Here is a 19150-nt window from a genome sequence, read left to right as displayed (position 1 = left end):
TAAGGAAATTTGGCATGTCCACTACGACTTTCACCAACTTTTACAGATGCACCATGGAAAGCATCAAATTGTATCACAGCTTGGTATGGCTCTGTTCTGTTCAAGACTGCAATAAACTATAAAGGGTTATGAGCTCATCTCAGTCTATTACTCAAACCAGTGCCCCATTCACTGACACTGTCTACCCTTCCCACTGCCTTGGGAAAACAGCCAGCGTAATGAAGGACTCCATGCACTCCAGACATACTCTCTTCCATCTTCTTCTGTTTGGAAAAAGATACAAAAGTCTGAGGTCACTTACCAACTGACTCAAAAACAGCTTCTTCTGTCAGGAAATAGATACAAAAGTCTCAGGTCACATACCAACCGACTGAAGAACAGCTTCTTCACTGTTAACATCAGGCTTTTGAATGGACCTACCTCTTATTAAGTTGTTTTTTTTACATTTCTATGACTGTAACAATACATTCTGCACCCTCTCCTTCTGTATGAATGGTATGTTCTGACTGTATAGTGCGTAAGGAACAATACTTTTCACTGTATGCTAATACATGTGACAATAATAAATTAAAGAGTTCAAAATAAGGATGAAAATGTTAAAAGTGAGGTGTTGCTTAACTGGAAGCCGATGAAGGTCAGGGTGAACACACAGAGATTAGTGGAAGTAAGGACATGGCCAGCAGAGTTTAAGAAAGGTAATATAGGGAGACATGGATGAAGCTGACATCAGCTAAAGCAGGCCATTGGGCAATGTTATGGAGGTGGAAATAAGTATTCTTAGCGATAGTATGAATGTGTGATCGGAAGCTCCAACGTGATGCTAAGACCCCAAATTGTCTGTTTTAAAGCACATGGAATTACAGGTAATGTCTTGATATGGATAGAAAGCAGATAGGAAGCAAAGAGTTGGAGTAAATGAAGCTTTTTCTGATTGGGAGTCAGTGGTTCTGCAGGGATCTGTACCAAGACCCCAACTGTTCACATTATATATTAATCATCTGGAAGAGGGAACTGAATGTATCATCTCCAAATTTGCAGATGAGTTGCCTGGCATGGAGGGACTGAGTTATGAGGAAAGGTTGGAGAAACTGGGACTTTTCTCCTTGGAAAGACGGAGATTGAGGGGGGACATGATAGAGGTATATAAGATACTGAAGGGAATAGATAGAGTCAATAGTGAGAGACTGCTCCCTAGACTGGGTACAATTACGAGAGGTCATGATCTAAGGGTGAGGGGGGAGAGGTATAATTTGGATGTGAGAGGAAGGTTCTTCACGCAGAGGGTCGTGGGGGTATGGAACGCGCTACCGAGTAGGGTGGTGGAGGCAGGAACGTTGGACTCGTTTAAGGTTCACTTAGACAGACACATGAGCGAAACGAGGATGGAGGGTTATAGTAGGGGGTATTAAATAAGGTCAGCGGGAGACACCAGAAATGCAGACTTGTATGTTAACGTTTTTGCCTTTTTATTCCGCAGGTGGAAGTCCACCTTGTTGTCAAACGAGGGGCATGCACACGGTGGGTCGTGCGTGGGCTGCTCTTGGAGGTTCCGGGAGTGGCTTAGTACTTCGTGTCGGTGTATGTGCTTGATCCTGGACCGGTAGACGGGCACCGCAACAGCTCAGTGACTAGCACTGCTAGCTGTGCAGATACGTGGATTTGGGCCTGTGTCTGTGGGAGTTTGCGCATTCTCCCTGTGGTTGCGTGGGTTTCCTCCGGGCGCTCCGGTTTCCTCCCACACCCCAAAGATGTGCTCTTAGGCTGATTGGTTTACCAAATTGACACTATTCTCCCCTGAATCTGGCTAAGTTAGGGGTTCCATTCGTAGACACGCAGGGTAGAATGATGCGGCGGCGTGGGCTCGTTGGTCCGAAGGGCCTGTTTCCCGTGCTGGGTTGTTCTTTGTTCTTGTTCTATACAAAGTTGGTGGGAGGATGCAGAGATGCTTCAGTATGATTTTTTTCAGGCTGAGTGTGGGCAGCTGCATAGCATATGCAGTATAATGTGAATAAATGTCAGGTTATCCACTTTGGTAGCAATAATAGGAAGACAGATCATTACTTGAATGCATGTAAATTGAGAGAGGTGGATACTCAATGAGACATTGGAGTCCTTATGCATCAATCGCTGAAAGTAAGCATGCAGGTACAGCAAGCAATAAAGAAGGCAAGTGGTATTTTCGCCTTCATAGCAACAGAATTTGAGTATAGGGATAGGGATGTTTTGCTGTAATTGTGGAGGGTGTTGGTGAGGCCACATCTGGAGTATTGTGTGCAATTTTAGTGCCCTTATCTGAAGAAGGATGTCCTTGCTATAGAGGGAGTACAGCAAAGGTTTACCAGGTTGATTCCTGGGATGGCAGGTCTGTCACATGAGAATCTAAGTCAGTTAGGGTTATATTCACTAGGATTTAGAAGAGAGGGGATCTCATAGAAACTTATAAAATTCTAACAGGGTTAGACACGGTAGATTCATGGCAGTTTTCAGGGAGAAAGAAAGGAATCAGTGGCTAGGCTGTGGAGTTTGTGACAGGAGCAGAAGACAATGGTTTTAATTTTCCCAATATTTAATTGGAGGTAATTTCTGCTCATCTGATACTGGATAAATAGCAAAAGAATCAGCAGCAACATCAGGATGCCCTTTTCACATTGAATTGTGGTGATCTGGGATGCAACTCCCTTGGAAACAATACTTTTCACTGTATCCCAATACATGTGATAATAAATCAAATCAAAGAATGAATTTTTAGTGGTGAATAACCCAAAAGTTGGGTTTTAACTTCTGAGAGGAAAAACTCAAAATTAAATGTAAACATTAATGGTTTAAAATAGATATGGTTGCACAGTAGTTAACACCGCTGCCTCACAGCACCAAGGACCTGGATTCGATCACTGTCTATGTGAAATCTGCACGTTTTTCCCATGTCTGCGTGGGTTCCATCGGGTGCTCCGGTTTCCTCCCACAGCTGGTTAGGTGCATGGCCATGCTAAATTCTCCCTCAGAATACCCAAACAGCTGCTGGAATGTGGCGACTAGGGGATTTTCACAGTAACTTCATTACAATGTTAACGTAAACCTACTTGCGACACTGATAAATAAACTTTTCAAAAAATGGGAAAAGAGATGAATTGGCCAACCCTACCTAATGGTTGGCACAGATCCGAGGGGTAGAATGGTCTTCCCTCTGTGCTCTACTATTCTGCGGATAGTGATGGGGTGAGATGAGATGGGTCGAACGCTCCGTTTCTCTTGCTGCGGATCCTGCCTGATTTAGTTTTAATTTTAAATCTGACAATTGGGAAGCCTCGACGAGGGGATGGCGTGTTAGCCACCATCTGCGTAACAGTGGAAGCGTTAACGGCCACCTGTAGGGGCGACGGATGCAGGGAGCAGGAGGTTAACCGCCACCTGATACTGTTTGAAAAAGAAACGAGCACCGCGACCACGCGCAATCCCCACGCGCTCTCCCAGCTCCCCCCGCCCCGGCCAGGCCGAAGGGTTGCCACGCCGGGATTTGATGGACAGCCGCCAACTCCAAGAGGCAAACGCGCCATCTCTTCGCTGGGCGGGGATGAGCTAATCGCTGTGTTTCGGAGGCGGGACTTCCTGGAAGCGGGGTTACTCGGGAGGGAGGGGAGGGCAAGCAGGAGGTTCGGTTGCCGGGCGGTGCGTGTTAGTGTCGGGCAAAGGCGGCAAAAACAAGAGGAGGAAGCACCAGTGCTGGAGGTGGGTGCCGTAAAAGCGGCGATAGACCGTAAATTATAGAAAAAAAATCATCCAGCTGGCTTCATTTAGCCGATGGATCAGCAAATAAAAGTGCAAATATACTTAGAGATGACAGAACCCGGGGTGAGAATGAATTTTTTTTAAGCGACGATGAATATACTCAGGCGCCGCTTTTTCACCTTTATCTGAGAGGAGATCAAACCAAGATTAAACTTAAAACATCCTGTCTTGTAACACTAAAACTAGCAACCAGATATGACAACGCTGTTAAAACTGGCAGAGCTTGGCCATTGTGGTACGCACCGCTGAGCCAATCTTCATCTCAAACATGACATGCGTTCAGTTTATCTTGTTGCCTTGATCTTATAATTTATTTGGAAGATAATCGGGTTAAAGCAATTGAGAGAGGATTTATCATCTTTAAGATGTGGAGATGTTGGACTCTTGATGGCGGTCCAGCCCCTCGGGCAGTGCGTGACTAGATACCAAATTCTGTTCTTAAAACGAATTAAACACATTTTTAATTTAAAGTAAGCCTTGATTTAAAAAAGTCATTAAAAATTGTATTGTACTTGGGTGCATTTATACAACCAAATATCAATTTTATAGATTCTTGTGACTGGAATTACCTGGTGATAAGTCACAAATAAGGAGAAATTAAGCAGAGAAAAATACTTTCATGATTGTGAGATTTGAAGTGCAAGAATGTAAGAGTCAGACCTATTGGCTAGGACTTTGACAGTTAAGAAATATCATGATTGGTATCTATACTGGTATTCATGTTACTTATATGTGATTGAACAATCGTTTTTTTCCTCCAATCTGGGAATGCAAAATTATAACGCAAGTAAAATTGGGAATTTCAGTGTTGACAGTGGTGCACACAGGAATTTTTGGGAATTTCAGTGTTGACAGAGGTGCACACAGGAATTTTACAGATGGGCTATTGCTATTCATATGTTTGCAAAATGTTCTAATTTTGGTAAGGATGTTACTTCTTTTGTACAACAGGAAATACTTCTAATGGGATGTCTAGACTGACTATTCATTCAATTACCTCCTGAAGTGGTGAGTGGAGTAAAGGTACTTCTGCAACAGCTCTTAATGAGCAGGTTGTTGTGTGTTCTATGTCTTGGGACTCATGGCCACAATCACACATTGAATTTTCCTTCATCTCATTTATGTAAGAGGTGGCTGCATAATCCTTGTGAATCGAATGGGTGGATTTAAATAAAGGGTTTTTCTTGTGAGGCATTCCTGTTGCTGTCTCTCTCCAGTGATTGTTGAAATTGACATATGGGCACTTGTAACAGGATGAGACACAACTATGATAATCTCTATGGAGGAATTATTTTCCAATATTTGCAGTCTAGGCCTGCATATGAAGGATAACCATTTTGCTTATGGAATGGTATTAGAGTGTCAGCACTATACCATGGGTGTTTGCTTTTTCTGTACTCGAAGATGTTCTTTACTTCTGAGGTACTATTAGAATGCAATTTGTTGTGACTAGTCTCTACATATTTTCCCTGAAAGGGACTCTGATTTTTTCCAGTATTTTAGTTGGACCAGTTAAAAAAAAATTTCCTTTGTGTAATGATTCTATAGCAGTTTTACATGTTGCTGTGTTACTAGAGGCTACTATATAGTATTTAACTATTAAGCAATCTTTTGGAGGTTCCCATTTATAAAAGCTAATAACGTTTGTTGCCTAATATCAGCTGATAAGATTTTGACACAATCATATTTTACAGCACTAAAAGTAATCACTTGGCTCATTAAGCTTTGAATGCTGTCTGAAAGACCATATACTTAGTTGTTCTTGTAATGCACATGATGTTGGCATGTCTGCTTTTGTTGCCCATCCCTAATTTCTTTGAGAGCATTGCGTCAACCATATAGCTTGAAGCTGAAGTCAGATATAGACCAGACAGGATAGAGGTGGTAGATTCCTTTCACAGAAGGATGTTAATGAGTCAGTGAATTTTTATAACTGTCCAACAACTTTCATGACAATTTTCATAGAATCCTACAGTGCAGAAAGAGGCCCTTCAGCCCATTGAGTCTGCACCGACCACAATCCCAACCAAGCCCTACCCCCATATCCCTACATACTATTACCCGCTAATCCCTCTAACCTAAGCATCTTAGGACACTAAAGGGCAATTTTAGCATAGCCAATCAACCTAACCCGCACATCTTTAGACTGTGGGAGGAAACTGGTGCATCCGGAGGAAACCCACACAGACACGAGGAGAACGTGCAAACTCCACATTGACAGTGACCCGAGCCGGGAATCGAACCCAGGTCCCTGGAGCTGTGAAGCAGCAGTGCTAACCACTGTGCTACCGTGCCACCCATAATGATGCTAGATGTGTTGATTCAGTTTCACAATGTGCCATGGTATGTCTTGAAATCATGAGCTGTGGTTGCTCGTCCATTACTAACTACAGCAAATTTCCTTGCCTTTCTCAAACCTTTTAAATTGTGCTTTTCTAAATATTTATTTGCTTTCCCCATTGCTTTGACTGGTTATTATATCTATCTCATAAAAAGTAACTCCTAACCTGTCCCTTTGTTCTTTTGGTGATTAAAATTATGTATCCTATTTGCCTAATCCTTGATCATTGCTTTGCACCTTGATGGATGATCACCCATTTCTATTCACAGTTGGTTCTGCCAGCAGATTGTCTACTTTTCTGAAATGTGCATTTCAGAAATTCACCAACTTCCTGCAATGTTCACAGCTGCTACTCATGTTCAGAAAGTTTGAGCTTGAATGCGAGCAACTGAAGATGTCTCTCATATAATTTATAATATGCAAAGTATTCAGCTGTTCCCATGACACTGGTACATCACAACTCTAGCTGTGTTCCCCATATTATAGGTTAGGCGGATTAGCCATGGTGAATGTATGGGGGTCATGAGGATACGGTGGAGGGGAGGGCCTGGGTGGGATGCTCTTTTGAAGAGTCAGTAAAGACTTGATGGTCCGTATGACCCCTCTTCTGCACTGTAGGGATTCTATGGTACTACACAGTTAAAGTTAAATAAAATCAAACAATTTTATGATTTAACTGCTCTACAGTTTTAGAAAATTGTCCCTCAGGACTTAATTCCTTTTGAAGCTGAATTTTCCAGGTTTTTTTAGCATCTTTAGTTTCTCACTGCTCCATAAGAAGTGCAGTGCTTCTTCTAGCAAAACATAGAACTTTAGGCTGGCCGGTATGCAAGTTTCTTTTGCAGGGCCTTTTGCATTGCACTATGAGGTGCCTCTGGACAATATACAATAAAGGGCAATAAAAGACCATCAAACATGTCCCATTAAAACATGGTGCATCTTGTACACCATTGACCCACCTTTTAGCCATATCGTTTCTTGAAAATGTTTTTTAAAAAACGAAATTCAGGAAGAGCTATGGAAATTTCTCACTTGATTTACTAAGGCAAATACCAAAATTCCAGGAGACTATGGCAGCTCATAATTTCAACAAATTAGCAATTCATTTTCTGAAAAAGTTGTTTTCTGTTGGGAACTTGTCAAGTTTACTTTCAAAGGATGAATCAATTGCATGATTCAGTGTTGTGTTTCTCAGTGACTATGAGAAAAAATACTTCTTAAGATCTAACCTAACTCTTTAAGGCTATGGACTATGTCTGTGGACATGAAGTGCATGCCAACAAGCCCCACTATTCTTATTAATCTTGAATGACCCAAGCAACTGGTATATCCATTTCCTTTGCCTTGAAAACCTCCATCGTGCTTCACGTTAGTCTCATATCTCTTAACTATGCACAGCCCGATAATTATGACTATTTATCACTTATCTTCTAATGCCAAGACTCCACCATCTTAATATCCTATGCTACCTGTGGAGGCCAAAACAGTACAAAATGCACACTGTATTTAAGTATTCATGTTTTTGATTTTTTTTGCTGTAATCCAGGTCACACAGTCACCAGTATTTTTGCTGTCTTGTGTCCTGCAGCCTAGTTTGAGCTTTGTTTTCAATGAGGAAAAACTGAATGGCCTTGTAACCAAAAGGCTGCTTCTAAGTTGACGGCAAAAAGAAAGGGAAACAAACCATTCCTACACCTAAAAGAGGTTTCATATATTTGATTCAAGATGGTTATATGGAGTCAAAGGTGGGATTGAGAGATCCTATGTACACTTAGCTCTGTTTGCTTTAGTCTTTGCAAAGACTTAATTTTAAGATATTTCTGCCTATGTAACTAACTTTGCTAAGCTTAAAAAATTGACTGCTAACTTAATACGTTTTAAAACTCAAGGCATGCTGGGTTAGCTGAAAATTGACTGCATTCCTGAAGGGTACACAGCAGGCAAAACCGGCCCTGTAGCTGTAAGTCTTGTTTTTCTAAACAGAGACAGGATGTGAAGGATACTTATAATAACAAAATAAGTGTTGAAATATATTGTGGATTTTAGTGCGTGTTTCCCAGATCCTGTTTAAATTCAGTGTGATCAGTACAAGGGCAGACAGTAAAAGCCAGTCTCTCCAAGTTTGTTTTTTCTTTTCTGCTTCTGTCATGTCAATTTAATTCTCTAAGTTTTGTTCAATAAAGGAAACCATTTTAAAACTTGTACCAAGTGCTCTCCCTTCATCTATTCAGATAAATTAACAGATTCTACAGATGTTAACAAATTACATTTATTTAACAGTGTGGATGTATTACTATAACGAGGTTCCCATTTTTGACTGCATTAGAGTGATATAGGTCTAATCTTCCACACCATAATTTTTCCAATGTCAGTTGTAGGGAAATATGTATTTAGAACAAATATTTTCTAAATGGAAAGAGTGAATTGATTCTGAGCAGTTAAACCTTAGTTGCTTCAATGCCTTTGAGAAGCAGTACAAGATTTTCCTACATTACAACAATGCACTTGGAAGTATTTTATTGACTAAGTGCTGTAGGCTGTGAAAGGTGCAATTATAAATGCAAATAATTAAATAGACTAATGGAATATTAGTTTTTATCTCAATATTGGCACAGCTTTAAAGGGGTGGAAATTTTGCTTCAATTTATACGGATCTAGCTAGGCCTCATCTGAAATACTACATTCTGAATGCTGCACTTCAGGAAGAATAGATTGGACTTGGAGCAAGTACAGTGCAGATTCACCAGAATTATAATAAGGATGAAGGGTTAAATTACGAGAACATGTTGTCTTGGTGTTGAGTTTAACAGATGATCAAATTGAGGTATTGTAAAATGATTAAAGGATATGATAGGGAAGTTGGAGAGAAATTATTTCCTCTGGCGAAATCCGGAGCAAGAGCACATAATATTAAAATTAGAGCTAGGCCATTCAGGAGTGATGTCTAGATGCACCATTTCTCACTCAGGATAGTTAGTGAAAATATGAAAGTTTCTCCCCCAAATTACTGCAAGGCTGGATCAATTGAAAGCTTGTTGTTAAGTAAGAAAGTAACGGTTATGGAACCAAAATGGGTAAGTTGAGATATGGTGTAGATTAGCCATGATTTAATTGTATGACAGAACAGGAACAAGGAGTAAAATGTTTACTGCTGTTCATGATACCTGGTGAATTGTGGATCTTTTCTTCTTGAATGTGTTTTTGCCCCTCAAATCTGTATTCTTCATTACTGTAATACCACTTTTGAACCCCTCTAGGTTTTTGCCTCTATCACAATTCCGAAGTGGCTCTTAACGAAACGGCAAATTACATTCTGTGTGACTGGGACTATGATAAACAATTCCTTTTTGTCCTTCTCAACCTATCTGTAGCTTTTGGTACACTTGACCATGCATTCCTTCTCTGTGTAATGAGCTTCCAACCACATCCACTACATCACCAAGACTGCCAGCTTCCGCCTTCATAATAATGTCCGACTCGAATCCTTCCTCGTCTTATCAACGTCGGCAACCCATGTCTACATGTTTGTTACCGCTGGACTCGACTATTCCAATGTTCTCTGGCTAGTCTCCCATTGCTAGTGTACATAAACTTGCGTTGATTCAAAACTCTACTATTCTTGACTTAACTTACACCAAGTTTGACTCATTCATCACTCCTGCCCTTGCTGACCTACACTGAAGTCCAGTTTGACAGTGTTTTATTGTTAAAATTCTCATCACTGTTTTCAGATATTCCAAGAGTCTTCCTCTAACTTCCTCAAGTCCTGTAAGCCTTTAAAATTTCTGTGCTGCTTCAATTCTGGCATTTAGCACATTCCCAGTTTTAATCTGCTATTGGTGGCCATGCTTTCATCTGCATTGATCCTCACATTTGGAATTCCCTCCCTAAACCTCACTGCTTCTCGCTTCCTTTCTTTTTAAGGTGTTACTTAAAGCTTTTGGTTGTCTGTACTATATAAATGCAAGTTGTCAGAAATAGCTGGATGAATGGTGAGAGCCAGACATACATATGAACACACAAGTTAGGAACGGAAGTAGGCCACTTGGCCCCTTGAGCCTGCTCAGCCGTTCAATAAAATCATGGCTGATCTGCTTGTAACTTCAACCCCATTTTCCTGCCTAGCCAAGATCAAGATGTTTGTTAGCTGTACTTTCCAGGATACTGTATTGTTTACCAATGTGGGTAATACAATGGTGCAGTGAATTGATATTCCAGTGTATTTTTCAGTTAATTCTTCTATAGATTAAGTTGATGATTTTAGACATAAGGTGGAAATCTGGCAAACAAAAAAAAAGCGCTCATTTGCTCTTACATATCTCTACGCTGGCATAAGCATCAGACCTGGAATCAAGTGATTCAAAAACAAATTGATGGGACATGGATGTGCTGACAAGCACAGCATTTTTGGTAATCTAGCAATTGCGTGCAAGAAGGTGGTGGTGAACCACCTTGAGCCATTGCAGTCCATCCGGTGCAAGTGCACTCGCTATGCTGTTAAGAACGGAGTTCCAGGATTTTGATTTACTGGTTTGGATATGGGTGAAGTGAAGAGTAATTGGAAAAAAAGATGGTCTTTTTTGTCATAAGGAAAAGCCATTAGTTTAATATATCCAGTTTTTTTTAAAATTTGAAAAATTAATTGGATACTACGCTACTGTATTAAAAGTGACAAATTGACTAATCCAGTCATGGATGTTGTAGTTGTAGCAGAATATTTTCATTTCTGTAGGTGAGTAAGAAAAAATGTTACTTAAAATGTTGTTCTGAGAGTTGAAACTGCAGTCTGCACTTTTTATCCTCCCAGACTTGTGTTGAGGCAAGTGCGTTTATAATTAAATGTTTTTTGTCCTTTAACAATATCACAATTCAAGCCTTAAAACTGTTGTATCTTGACTGCAGCATAATTCCTGATACATGTTGAATTGTATGCAATTTTATTAAGCCTCTTTGCCTGAGGTTTTTGATACTCTATTATTAATAGGATCCAGTAATAGAATTGGAAGTTCCAGCAAGGAAAGATTAACACCTTTATGAACGGAACCTTTTTATTATTGAATCTTTTGTAACTGATTTAGTAGGCATTTTGGAAGTTCAATAACATTGCATGCTCTTGCTATGAGCAGAAGAAAGCGATTCTCCTCCTCACTTTAGTCAGTTGATTAGCATTTGGGAGTGCATGAAGGCTGCTTAGGATGTCTGTTTTTCTTCCCCCATCTGCACTTATCATTGACATGGTTGAAATTAGGAATTCAGCAGCATGGCATAAATGTGTGCTGTAGCATTCTGTAATGTGGAAATGTTTCTACCCCATTTTGTTTTCCTGGTAAATTTTTGTTTGTATTTATGAAACACAGCTATTTTAACTGTTTTCTCACCATTTCTATTGAACTAGTCATTTGTCTCTGGGTTACAGCTCCAGGGTTGTCAACCTTTACAAGAAAACTTGTTTTTAAAATTTAGTCAAAAATCTTAAGAGCCACAGTACTGCTATTCAAATGCTAATAATAATGAAAAACAAACCAGAGAGAGTGGTCATAGATATATTTGCATAAATCAGAAGATTGATGAAAAAAGAGGAAATAAAAAAAACTTCTGTAATGTGATTTCTACTGTTGTATTATTTTCAATATATGGGCAGGTTGGAAAATGCTTTCATTGACCAAGGTTGGGAGCTTCACGTCAGTCCTTTAGTAAAGCTGCATGTGGCTCTGGAGCTGTAAGTGGCCAACCCTGGCCTGAACAATGAGGGGTACGCTATTTAACTGCGTGTGAAGCACAGCCTAATCAATAGCCACATGTACACTTCAAAACGGATGGCTGGGTAAGGATCAGGACTGAGATCCATGGTTACTTACTCTTACCTATAACTGAGAAACTATTAGCATCCAGAAGCTGAGGTTGGAACAAACACTTTCCAGATCTGCATGACTCAGTTGCTCATTAGGTAAACATTCTGTGTCATGGGGGAATGCCCAGTTATTTATACTTATATTACATTGTTTCCTTTGATTGCCTCACAGCAATTTTGAGCTGATACTATGTTCCTACCTTGTCCAAACAGCCATTATGTGAGCTATGAAGGTGAGTCCAGTAAGAATGACCTGGTTGTTGGTGCATTGCAATCAAACCAGATCTTTTACTTATTTGTTGTTCACAAATGGATACTAAGAGTCAGTAAGTTCAGAGAACCAGATCAGGTGCAAGAAACCTGGTTTGATCCTTTTCTCTAAGACCCATTCTATGACAATAGTTCTTTCACGGTGTGGCCCTCAGCACAAATTGAACATGGTATTGCAGGTCCAGAGGCAAAGGTATGCCTTATGTCCACAGGACGTGGAGGGAGAAGCCCACTCCCTTCCTTCTCTCTCCCCACCCCCCAGCAGCTGATTTTCTATGCATGCTTCATGTCTTCCCCCATTTCTCCAGCAGATCAAAAGGGATCCCTAAAAATTACCCATGATCAAGCAATTACCCTTTTCCTGGTTGCTCCTAGAAGATAGTATAATACAGCACTCTTTTTAGGCGAAGTCCTCAAGAGAATTTTCAAAACATATGCTGATAGTGTTGAAGTCTCAATAAAGTGCTCAAGAAAGTCTCTCAGTGTATTTCAGAAGTCCTTTTCAATCTTCCATAAGTAAGTGAAAAGTAAAAAATGGTTTATCTTTAAGAAGCACTCAAAATCATTTGACAAGGCACCATACGTAGGTTGTTGCTTAAGGTTAAATATTGGGATCCAGTGTGAGGTAGCCAATTGGACACAAAATTTGGCATGATGACGGAAGAAAGAGGATGGTTGTAGAGGGTTGTTTTTCAAACTGGAGGCCTGTGACCAACAATGTGCCTCAGGGATTGGTGCTGCATCCACTGTTATTTATTATTTATATTAATGATTTTGATGAGAATTTATAGGGCATGGTTAGTAAGTTTGCAGATGACACCAAGATTGGTGGCATAGTGGACAGTGAAGAAGGTTATCTAGGATTACAACGGGATATTGATCAATTGGGCCAGTGGGCTGATGAATGGCAGATGGAGTTTAGATTAATGTGAGGTAATGCATTTTGGTAGATCGAATCAGTGCAGAACATACTCAGTTAATGGAAGGGTATTGTGGAGAGTCAGAGAACAAAGAGATCTCAACGTACAGGTTCATAGCTCGTTGAAAGTAGAGTCACAAGTGGACAGGGTGGTGAAGAAGGCATTCAGCTTGCTTGGTTTTATTGGTCAGAACATTGAGTACAGGAGTTGGGATATCTTATTGAGGTTGTACAAGACATTAGTAAGGCCACACTTGGAATACGGTATATAGTTCTGGTCACCCTATTATAGAAAGGACATTATTAAATTAGAAAGAGTGCAGAAAAGATTTACTAAAATGCTACTGGGACTTGATGGCTTGAGTTATACGGAGAGGCTGGGTAGACTGGAACTTTTTTCTCTGGAGAGTAGGAGGCTCGGGGTGATCTTAGACGTCTATAAAATAATGAGTAGCATAGATAAGTAGATAGTCAACATCTTTTCCCAAAAGTAGGGGAATCTAAAACTAGAGAGCATAGATTTAAGGCGAGAGGGGAGAGGTACGAAAGGGTCCAGAGGAGCAGTTTTTTCAGAGGGTGTGGTTAGAATCTGAAATGAGCTGCCAGAGGCAGTAGTAGAGATGGGTACAATTTTGTCTTTTAATAAGGATTTAGACAGTTACATGGGAAAGATATGCATAGAGGAATATGGGCCAAATGCAGGCAATTGGGCCTAGCTTAGTGGTAGAAACTGGATGGCATGGACAATTGAGCCAAAGTGTTTTCTCCAGTTTATTGGTTGTTGTTCGGAAAGGATATTGGGTTAAACACCTTACAGGTGTTTAATGCAGCCTTTTTACTCGGCATGACCAGGCATTTTAAATGGCTATCAACTCCTTAATGACCCTTTTGAACAGTAGTATCTAGCACAAGCTTCAACTACTTTGCCAAGTTGGCACCTTGAGCTAACTTGGGCTCAACTGGCATTTTGGTTCTAGGAGGTCAGTCATGAAGGAGCAGTCAAATATAATTCTTCCCTCCTGGCTTTAAATTCTGAGGAGAATATATGATCATGTTAATCATATTTCGGACAGAAAGCTGGATGATACAGAATGATAGAACGTAGATTTGTTGTTATCCATGATGCAGGTTCCATATAATGGGTGGCACAGTGGTTCATACTGCTGCCTTACGGTGCCAGGGACCTGCATTTGATTCCCGGCTTGGGTCACTGTCTGTGCGGCGTCTGCATGTTCTCCCTGTATCTGCATGGGTTTCCTCCAGGTGCTCCTGTTTCCTTCCACAGTTCAAAAGACATGGTTGTTAGGAGCATGGGCTAAATTCTCCCTCCATGTATTCGAACAGGCACTGGACTGTGGCGACTAGGGGATTTTCACAGTAACTTAGTTGAATTGTTAATGTAAGCTTACTTGTGACACTACTAAATAAACTTAAATTTATATAGAGAAACAGTAAGCAGTGGTGATATACTTTCCACAAAGAGGAATATAAGAAATTGGATTACTGTGGGCTACATTTGCTGGTCAACTCAAAATCAGTTATACTTAAAGACCAGAGAGAGGCTGTCTGTTTGCCAGCTTAAAGAAGGAAAGGGAATTTTTTTCAAAGGAATATCTAATATTCAGTTTCATAAATTGAGTTTGATTATGTAGCTTTGCTCACTTAACTCACAAGATATATAATATATGCATAACATATGCAACAAACTGTTGAAACATTTAGATGATGAAAGTAACAGCACACTAGGTCACCTTTATACATTTCTTATGGCTGATAATGGAGTATCATTGCAAAACTGGTTGCCTGCCTTGCTGCTTTGGGTGGAGAGATATGGGAAGCTAAAGGAGCCATCAACAATATTTTTCTTCCTTATGCCATTTCTATTTTCCAAAAAGAAAAAAATGTTGTGTCCTTACTGATAGTAAATATGGGACCTTCTATGGTAGTGATCGCAGAACCAACTAGGAGGAGAACTAGAGGAATCTGATGAGAATCGGGTTATGAAAAACACTTGAATAATGATAGGTCTTCTATAACATTGCTTATGATAGGTCAGAGGATGCACTGCTTTATAAGGTCAGTGCAATTGCACCTTGTAACATGCAATATGTTATTCTGATGCTCTGATTGTTATGGGCTTTTTCTGGTCCAAGAATGCATACGTGGACACTGGGTGATGACTAAATGAAATTCAGTTGGGTAGACTATTAATTCAATTGGATAGTCACCTGTTGACATGCTTTGGGTAAGATATTTTCAGGAAAGTGCATCCTACCCCAGCCCTCCATATAACATCTGGGGGTTTATGCCAAAATTAGGAGAGTTGTCTCAAGCAACAGCCCGATATAGTTGTACTCACAGAATCATACCTTGCAGATAATGATGAGACAGAGTACGGGAATGAGATAGAGAATCTGGTGAACTGGTGCAGCAACAATAATCTCTCCCTCAATGTCAACAAAACAAAGGAGCTTGTCACCAACTTCAGGAAACGTAGTGGAGAACGTCCCCTGTCTACATCAACAGGGGCGAAGTAGAAATGGTCAAGTGACAGCTTCTTCCCTGTTGCCATCAGACTTTTGAATGGACCCACCCTGCATTAAGTTGATCTTTCTCTATACTCTAGCTATGACTAATACTAATACTGCACTATCTCGTTTCCTTCTCTATGTACGGAATGCTTTATTTGTATAGCGCACAAGAAACAATATTTTTCACTGTATACTAATACATATGACAATAAATCAAGTAATGACAGACGCCACCATCACTATTCCTGAATATGTCTTGTTTCACTGGCAGGACAACCAAGCAGTACAGTAGTATACTGTCAGAAGGGAGTTGTCCTAGGAAGCCTCAACATTGACTCTGGACCCCATTGGCACCAGGTGAAACATGGTCAAGGAAACCTTCTGCTGGTTACTTTGAATCAGTGTTCCTTCATGTTGAACGCTGCTTGGAGGAAGCACTGAGCGTTATGTACTCTGCAAGAATAGCTCAGTAGTAACAGCACAGGCAGACCTGGTTGTGTCCTAGGGACATTGCTGCTAGACTGGAACAGCACCAGATGGTGAGGGAAGCAACAAGAGGGAAAAACATATTTGACCTCACCATCATCAACCTGTCTGCCACATCTGCATCTTTCTGTGACAGTATTGGTAGAAGTGACCACCGCACAGTGCTCGTGGAGATGAAGTCCTGCCTTCACATTGAGGATATCGCCATCGTGTTGTATGGCATCACCACCATGCTAAATGGGACAGACTTTGAACAGATCTAGCTGCCCAAGACTAGGCATCCATGAGGCACTATTGTCCATTTACAACAGTAGGGTTATACTTAAATTCCATTAGCCATTAGGGTTATACTCGTTGGAGTTTAGAAGAATGAGGGGAGATCTCATTGAGACGTATAAGATAATGAATGGGATGGATAGGATAGAGGTGGAGAGACTCTTCCCGCTCAAAAAAGACAGTAGGACTAGGGGGCACAGCCTCAAGATAAAGGGGGGGGCGGTTTAGAACGGAGTTGAGGAGGAACTTCTTCACTCAAAGGGTGGTGAATCTCTGGAATTCTCTGCCCGTTGAAGTGATGGAGGCTGCCTCGCTAAATATTTTTAAGACGCGGGTTGATGGGTTTTTGATAAGAGAGGGGATTAAGGGTTATGGGGAGAGGGTGGGAAGGTGGAACTGAGCCACGACAGATCAGCCATGATCTTATTGAATGGCGGGGCAGGCTCGAAGGGCTAGATGGCCTACTCCTGCTCCTATTTCTTATGTTCTTATCCACAATCTATAACCTCACAGTCTTGCATATCCCCCACTTCATTACCACCAAGCCAGGGGATCAACCCTGATCCAATGAAGAGTGCAGGAGGGCACGCTAGGAGGCATACTTAGAGGTGTCAACCTAGTGAAGATACAATACAGGGCTATTTGCATGCCAAACTGCAAGTAATAAACTAAACTGAGATTCCATGACCAATGGATCAGATCTGAGCTCCAGTCTTGCCACATCCAGTGTCAATGGTGGTGGACAGTTAAAGGTTCCACAAATATCCCCATCCTCAATGATAGAGGAGCCCAGCACAACTGTGTAAAAGATCAGGTTGTGAAGCATTTGCAATAATATTCATCCAGAAATGTTGAGTGGATGATTCATCTCTGCCTTCTCAGGAGGACCCTAGCACCACAGATGCCAGTCTTCAGCCAATTTGATTTGCTCCACATGCTATCAAGAAATGGCTGAAGGCACTAGATACCGCAAAGTCTATGGCCTTGACAATATTCCGATAATAGTCTTAAAGACTTGTGCTCCAGGATTTGCTGTGTGCCTAGCTTAGCTGCTCCAGTACAGCTACAGCACTGGCATCTACCCAGCGATTTGGAAAATTGTCCTGATATGTCCATTACCTAAGAAATAGGATCAATCCAACCTAGCCAGTTACTGCACCATCAGCCTACACTCAATCATAATAAGGTGATGGAAAGGATCATCAACCATACTTTCAAATGACATCTGCTCATGAATGCTCAGTTTGGGTTTTGCAGGGTCACTTAGCTCCTGATCTCATTACAGCCTTTGGTTCAAGCATGGACAAAAGAGCTGAATACCAGAGGCGAAGTGAGAGTTACTGCCCTTGACATCAAGGCAGCATTTGATGAAGTAAGGCATCAAGGAGCTCTAATAAACCTGGAGTCAAAGGGAAAGATTTTCTGCTAGTTGGAGTCATATATGGCACAAAGGAAGATGGTTGTGGTTGTTGTCCTGCCCTGGAAAGAGCCTGTCCACCATCTACAAGGCACAAGTCAGGGATGTAATTGATTACTGTCCGCTTGCATAAATGAGTACTGCTCTAACACTCAAGAAGCTCGACACCATTCGGGGCATGTTGGCTAACTTGATTGTTACGCTGTCCACAAACATTCAATACCGCCACCACAGATGAACAGTGACGATCATGTATACCGTCTACAAGATGCACTGCAGGAACTCACAAACATTCCTTGGGCAGCACCTTCTAAACCCATGATTACTTTCTTTATACTTTTTTTTTCTGATTTACTTTTTTTGTAGTTTATTTTTATGGGATGCGGGTGACGCTGGCCAGGCTGATACGATAGTGGCTTTTAAGGGGCGTCTTGACAAATACATGAATTGGATGGGAATGGAGGGATTTGGTCCCTAGAAGGGTAGGGGGTTTTAGTTCAATCAGGCAGCATGATTGGTGCAGACTTGGAGGGCCGAAGGGTCTGTTCCTGTGCTGTAATTTTCTTTGTACTTTGTTCTCCTTAGTGCCATCTAGAAAGATGAGCAGCAGATACCTGGGAACACCACCACCTGGAGGTTCCTCTCCCAAGTTACCCATTATCCTGACTCGGAAGTATACTGCTGTTCCTTCACTGTCACTGAGTCAAAAATCCTGGAATTCCCTCCCTATATTTGGTTCTTAATTAGTGCAAACTTAGCTGATTCGATATTAATGGCTGATATTCTGTAGTTGACGTTTCTGTTACCTGGCTGAAAAAGCACATCTGATCACTGTGGTTCATCCTGCTAATTATGGTGCATGGACTCCTGCTGTAGATGTACCTACACTCGAACTGCAGCAGTTCAGGAAGGCAGCTCACCACCACTTTCTTGAGGGCAACTAGGGATGGAAAAAAAATGCTGGCCTAGCTGGTGCCACCCATATCCTGTTTAAGAAAAAAACTACATAAAAGAAAATCAGAAAGGAGAGGAAATTTTTCAAGGAGAACATGTATAAAGAAATAATGTAAGAACATGGAAGTAGTAAGTGACTTTCAGTACTGATGTATTTTATGAGAGAAAGGATAATTGTTATTGATTGAAGATTATGGAAGTAGTTCAGAAAGATCAATTACTGGATTGAAGAGAATGGACTTGAGAGTCCTTGAATATATATGGTTGAAGATTGAACAATTGATGCCATGGGATTTTATAGGTCTTTTATTGTCAATGG

The 19150-nt window shown here is 41.0% G+C and overlaps 1 protein-coding gene across 4 annotated transcripts in view; it reads left to right on the top strand.

Annotated features, from left to right (window-relative positions):
• Positions 1 to 3692: 3692 nt before the first annotated feature.
• The window catches only part of kcnab2a (potassium voltage-gated channel subfamily A regulatory beta subunit 2a), a 271332-nt gene continuing 255874 nt past the window's right edge, over positions 3693 to 19150 (top strand). The window contains exons 1-2 of one of the 4 annotated variants that reach the window (XM_080214999.1): positions 3693 to 3726; positions 4738 to 4794. The gene's annotated coding sequence lies outside the window, so the exon portion shown is untranslated. The remainder of the gene's footprint in view (positions 3727 to 4737; positions 4795 to 19150) is intronic. The other 3 variants (XM_080215002.1, XM_080215004.1, XM_080215005.1) reach the window with 3 other exon arrangements.

Source organism: Carcharhinus amblyrhynchos, chromosome 30, assembly GCF_965287045.1.
Source record: "Carcharhinus amblyrhynchos chromosome 30, sCarAmb.v2.hapA, whole genome shotgun sequence".
Classification (NCBI taxonomy): Eukaryota; Metazoa; Chordata; class Chondrichthyes; order Carcharhiniformes; family Carcharhinidae; genus Carcharhinus; species Carcharhinus amblyrhynchos.
Note: the sequence above shows the minus strand (reverse complement) of the source record. Positions and strands in the feature narration are given on the sequence as shown.